Here is a 6,661-nt window from a genome sequence, read left to right as displayed (position 1 = left end):
GGTTGATACTACATTTGTCCTCAGTACATTTCATAAGCCTTCATAATTGTAGCTGCCAGTTTATTCAGTCTATTGGCTGGGTTGGTTTTATACATCAATAGATACTTGTTATTTATCTGAACTTGTTATCTCTTGGTGAATTGTATCAGACGGAATATTTTGTTGATTGTACAAGATTTACAACTGGTAAAAACAAATAAAGACAAATAAACTCTTTGAGCTATTTCTATGACCTTATAAAAGGATGCATTGATAAAAGAAGTTCCCTTTTTACAAATCATTTTTTGAATCATTGTTTAACATTCTATTGTATTTTTTCAGATACGTTTGTTATCCTCTTGTCTTGCAATGAAACATCAGATATGTTTTCCCCAACCACCCATGTAAAATGTAAACATGGCAGTATTGCTTTAGTCAGCATGTTTGTGGTATTTTCTGTGTTGAGTTGAGTCCTGCTTAGGAATGTCTTAAATGTTGTTTATTGCTAATTCATTACAAACATAATTTGTTGATTGTGATTCTTATTGACTAAAGTTATAAACATGTCATAGACTACCCTACCGATTAGTCTGACGGTTGCCATAGTAACCCATATATGGTCTACATGGTATGCTAATGTTGATTTGGTTAGATATTCCAGTTCACATGTACGGTTTCTTTGGGTCCGAGTTTCTAACCGAGTGTATTCGCAAGCTTCATGAATGTATTAATCTTCTGTTTGTTACTATTACTGTTACTATTATTGATTCTGGCTTATTTGGGCGACATTATTTCATATTTGTATAAGTATATAATATATACATCAAATTATTTTTGGATTTCTCATGTTACAAGGATGTCTTGTGGATTAAAAAATACGCTAAAATGTTCAAAGGAGGATAGAAGCGATTTGTTAACACAATATGCAAAATTCTAAATTTGACTGAGCATTGCTACTAACTGCAGAGCAGAATGAGAGAGCCCTCGGTATGTTGCAAATGGGATCGACGCAGAACCACGTTGCCAGGATCATGTGCTGCTTTAAGTGCACCATCGACAGACTTGTCACACGTCACAGGCAAACTGGCAGTACTGCAGACAGGCCGAGGAGTGGAAGACCCAAGGTCACAACCCCACAGGAAGACATTTACGGGTGCTTCACCAAAGGTCCAGAGTAGCCTTCATGAAGAATGGCGTAGGACCGCTAATCAGGATGTCAGGAGACTCGTGTACTCAACGTCGACGTCATGTTAGGGCATGCATCGTTGCTGGAGGGGGTCACATCCGATACTGAGCCATGTGTGTAGCACGGGACTTTAAAAGAGATCGATTCTGCGGGTGTGATCGAATACTGGACAGTGCACCCGGCGTGATAAACGTGTCTGCAGAACTTTAAGTATCCTCGTGTCATGGAAGTTCGATCACTTACGTAAAGTCGCTGAATATTCATAGTAATATTCATATAATCTTTTTTTCAAATATCTTACCTGTAAACTTGTGTATTTATGACAAACATTTCCGAATTCCAGGTATTTCTCGGCATGGCCGCCCTCTCACTGTCAACAGAATGGACCCAGAACAAGTTCTATCATTTGATTGGTTGGCTTGTCGCGTAACCGGGATGACATATTTGGACGAGCTCTTGTGTCAAAATCCGAATTAGAACTGTCCACAGTTGTTTTATGATATCTTTGTCCATCTAACGTTCGTTTTATGTTTTGATATTGAAAAAAAGCGATGAAAAGTCACAAATATCCAGATTATTTACAAGGTTTGATGCAGGGAGTTATTCTTCAGGCTCATCATGACAGGGGCACCAAAACTCAGAATGTCGACGCACAAAACGAACTGGCGTGCAGAAACGTAAATGTGTCCAGTGCTGACATGTAGGGTGGGTACATTAATTGTGCCCAGGTTGTAATGATCAGTGAGACATTAGCTCGAACCTCATCAGGTACAAATTGGTTACATTTGCAGCAGAGTTCGTCATCATTTGTCACATCACTATCGTACGAATCAAAACTATGCGCGTTGGTCCGTGAAGTTCCAGAAGTACTTGCATTCGTTGCAGTGACAGTAGGTTTACTTGGTTTAGGTGCTTGCTAGCTTCTTTTTTTCTTCCTCTTTTTTTTTTGGGGGGGGGGGGGGGGGGGGGGGGGGCGATTTCACAGTCTGGTGGGAAATAATTTTTTTCAGAATGACGTCTTCGGTGATGGCCTTGCCCCCGACAACAGCGCTCAGAACGTTTCTCTTTTTAGTAGGCACAGCTTTCTTGAAAAGTACAGTCGTCTTGTCTTCAAAGAATCCTGCTACATCATTGCCCTCAGTAGGTGAAGTGACAACCTTGTCTCCAACTGGCACACTTGAATCAATATCACCAGTATCAGGATGCAGAAAATACAAAATACAGTGGTATAGAACTACCAGACGCATTGCCGCAACCTATAACAGTTGTAGTACTTGATCTTGATGTTATCACTGCAGCTAGAGTACTCTGACTCGACGTGACTACTGATGGTGGGGTATGATTCTCCACAAGTCCCTTTTCGTCAACATTATAAATGCGATGAGGGCATGTCCTCAGGTTGTACTTGATATCCATGATGTGACCAAGCTCATTAAAATCATGAGTGACGGTCTCCTCTGAGGTAGCTTCCGCTCTCTGTATCTCAATGGGTCGTGGCTTCTTCACTGATAGATCAGGCCATCGCTTCATAAACCCATGGAACCACTGAAGTGATAGGGGTTGTTCATCCTTTAACTTCTTCCCAACATATATTGCTAGGTCTGTGGCAATAGTAGCAACTTCAGCCCTAGTATAGCAATACCCAAAATTTGCCATGGCGTCAATATGTGAAACAAGTCCCTGTTCTTCCTCTATGAACAATAGTGGTTCTCTACCAGTGGTACTATATTCAATAGAATTTTCCCACTAATCATGTCATGAAGTGTAGCAAATGGAGCAGCAAAGGTAGTGGCAGCTTTCCTAATTGCCACTCCATCCAAAACAGCATTATATGCCTTGTCTAGGGCGGCAGACAAATATTGCCTATATTGGCCTCTTCTAGTTGGTTCACCATTCGTCAAAACCTATAAAAAATAAGCTTTATTTTATATATCATCAAAACTACAGAGACTGAAGTTCTCAAAAAGCATAAAGTTTTCAATAAGAAATGACCCTTACTTGTTTCACGTGACATTTACATGAAAGTAAACAAGCAGACGATGGATGTGCCGTCGATTTACAACGTTTGAATTTATTACAATTTACATTTTATTTGAGCTGATCAAGTTACATTAGTGATCTCGGGTTAAAAAGTAGCTGTTTGCTGAATATGAGCTATTACTTACGTTGGGTAACTTTACACGAAACATTTACCGGTCCAAGCGGTGTTGCCAGACGATCAAAGCTGCAGGTACCGTAATTTCTCGTTACATATCGCTAGAAATATCATTCAAAATGGCCGATCGAGGTGAGGTGGTTTAACGTCGCATCCAAGATTATTGCACTTATATAGCGACGTGCATGTCCGGACTAATGCCGATTTATAGTGCTAGCACACTGAGATGCCATGCCGCAGTTTAACATGAATACCCCACTCAGACACAGAATACTGACTCCGAGCCGATCGGTCCTTGTTTTAGCCCCTTATAATTATATAATGCCGAGCGCCAGACAGGGTAAAACAACAAGTACCATCTTTTAACGTCTTTTGGTATGACGCGGCCGGGGATCGAACCCCGTACCTTCCGCTTTCCAGGCGAACACTCTAGTTACATGTCGATCGAACTTGTGTGATTTGTCGATACATGGTTTTGATCTTGTCATTTTCAAATCCCGTTTTTGAATAATTGTTTTTTCATAATAAAACATAAACTGTAACTAAATTTTGCGTCTGTTTTGTTTTAGACCAGAAAATTGTTTGGTGGCGTATATTTTGCCCGTTAGTTTATGATTTAATGTAAATATAATAATTACTGCTCAGATGCTTATAGATAATGCCTAACCTTTGATTACTACCATCTAGAAGTAAAGATATCTTAAATACTAACCTTTTATTGATGATCCCCAAATGCTCCCAATGAAGTTCATACCAATATCTAGAATTCCTATTGTCCAGTGAGAGCATTCTGTCGGATAACGGACATGATTCCTGGTTTACAACAGGAGCCAGCATTTGGTGTGACCAATGGAGCCTAAACGTAACTTCATGATCAGACGCTTGTTGGAAAAATATGACCTGCCAACTGATAATTATTCATTCCACAGCCTCAGAAGGGGAGGGGCATTCGCTCTTTGAATTGATTGATGCATGGCACGTATCCCAATCGCTCCTTTTGTCAATCACTGGAATGTCTGGTCCATTCTCGATTATTTACATACCGCCGTTATATAGTTGGAATATTGTTGAGTGTGGTGTTCAACAAATAACAAACAGATATCAAATCTTATCCTGTCTCAAATATTGCCAGTGGGGTCATGCAGTCGTGTAAGGTGTCGCAAATCGCGTCCCTTGCAGTGTTGCGTCGCTTAGGCGTATGTAGCAGGACGTGGAGTCATCCCACAGATGACATCCTCACCTTGTCAGATTGCTGACGGAGTTAACCTCTTTGGTCATATGGACAAGGCGTCTGACCTCTGATCAGAAGGTTCTTGGTTCGAATCCCATCACGGGATTTGGAAATGTTATGGCCGCTACACTGGCGCCCAATGTGGGGCTGAGCACGTTCATATAAAATTTGAGCAAAATAAGCCCCAGCACCCTACTATGCGGCCCGGGACGTGCCTTCTGTTGACGGGGGAGTATGTAGCAGGACGTGGAGTCATCCCACAGATGACATCCTCACCTTGTCAGCTTGCTAACGGGGTTAACCTCTTTGGTCATGTGGACTAGGCGTCCGACCTCTGATCAGAAGGTCCGTGGTTCGAATCCCATCGCGGGACTCGGAAATTTTATGGCCGCTACACGTACAATACAATTATGGTCGTGGGTTCGAATCCCTCATTCGCCCTCATTTCGTTGTTAATTTTGTTAATTAGCACCATATCCGTGCCCGTGTGTTTCATCAAAGTAGCCATCGTCAATACAAGTGGACTTCACCTGGCGTCTTGTAATAAATAAAATAACACTCAACACATGGATAAAATACTCTTTCTAAATATATAAGTTCTTAAATCGTTTTGATATATTTATGTTTCTGAGTGCAACACAGTAGAGAAGGGTTATTATCACCGATGTCCTTTCTTTTACTAAAATTTACCTGAACATTATGGACAAAGTGTCATCATTTTAACAATACATGGAGCTCACGCCTTTCCTTTCGTATTGTTTTGCGATTAAACATTTGCGCTGAAACAATATTTTTTTCCAATATTTTTGTTTGTTTGTCTATTTGTTTGTTGTTTAGAAACGCACTTAACGTTATTTTCAACTAAATGACGGCGGCATGTTCATAATCGAGGATATAACTTTACTTATTGTCTGTTCAATTCAAATTTCATGAATGAGTCAATTTAACTGTACATCCGAGAATCAAAATGAACCTTTGGAGCACAACATTATGTATGTACATACAATTGTGATGATTTAACGTTATAGTTGATAACTTGATAGGAATAATTACCTCAACTACTAGAAATACAACAGTTACAAAATAAGGCTTGGAATGAAAATAAAGTGTGATTGTTCACCTGGTAAATGTATAATGTTCATGATGCACCTCCTCCTGCAGTTCTGGTACAGTTGTGAGAGAACAATTAGAAATAACTGATTTAGTTGCCGTAAGTAGACACAATAAAATTAGCTACTATCTTAAAAGATTGCTTGCATCCGTTCACCTATTTCACATCACGTGCGTAACCCATTTGGTATCATTTTGCTGGGCATGGGTTCGAGACTAGGGAATTCCCCTGATTTATATTTAGAAACGTATTTCCAAAACGTCATTTCCGGTATCAAGAAAAATGGGGTCGAGTCAGTATACGTCCCTTTCCCAGACCAGGCCACAGCGCTACGTTTATCGAGTGGTATACATCTTGCAAGGGACGCGACTCTTCCCATTAATTACTTGCGCTCAGTGCTACTGTCATGGCGGATCTGTTTACGCATTTGTTTACTGTCGAAGGTCGGCTTGTTGTTATATTAACGTACAGATCGCTAACTATAACTGCCAGGAAGTCTCTTAGGTGGGTTATGGTCGGTTTTATTGTGGTTGTGTCAACAGTGCGAATGCTAAATTTGTTTGCCACCAAGTATGATTAAAATCGATATGGCTCAAGACATATCTTTTAGTATCTTATGTTATCCACGCGTGCCTCTTAGATCCTTTGGGTTAGTTGTGTCAGATTTGTTTGTTTGTTGTTGTTTAACGAAGCACTCACCAATATTTCAACTCAACTAAATGACGGCGGTCTGTAAATAATCGAGTTTGCTCATGTATTGTCATTTTAGCCATTAATAATAAGCGGCACTGCTTTTCAACCAAACCTTGTGAAATCATTTTATACCACCCGTTATTATTTTTTGTGTATCATGCACAATGTTAGACAAAAGGATGTGTTGAAAGTCTCTATGTTCTAACACTCATATGTTGAGTTTGTGTTCTGTTTCCAAAATAGAAAACACTACCATTTAACACTGCAAATTAGGGCTGGGACGGGTGACTCGGGTACTCGAGTCTT

This window comes from Haliotis rufescens, unplaced genomic scaffold (assembly GCF_023055435.1).
Source record: "Haliotis rufescens isolate VD_foot unplaced genomic scaffold, xgHalRufe1.0.p SCAF_133, whole genome shotgun sequence".
Classification (NCBI taxonomy): Eukaryota; Metazoa; Mollusca; class Gastropoda; order Lepetellida; family Haliotidae; genus Haliotis; species Haliotis rufescens.
This window is presented reverse-complemented; position numbering follows the sequence as displayed.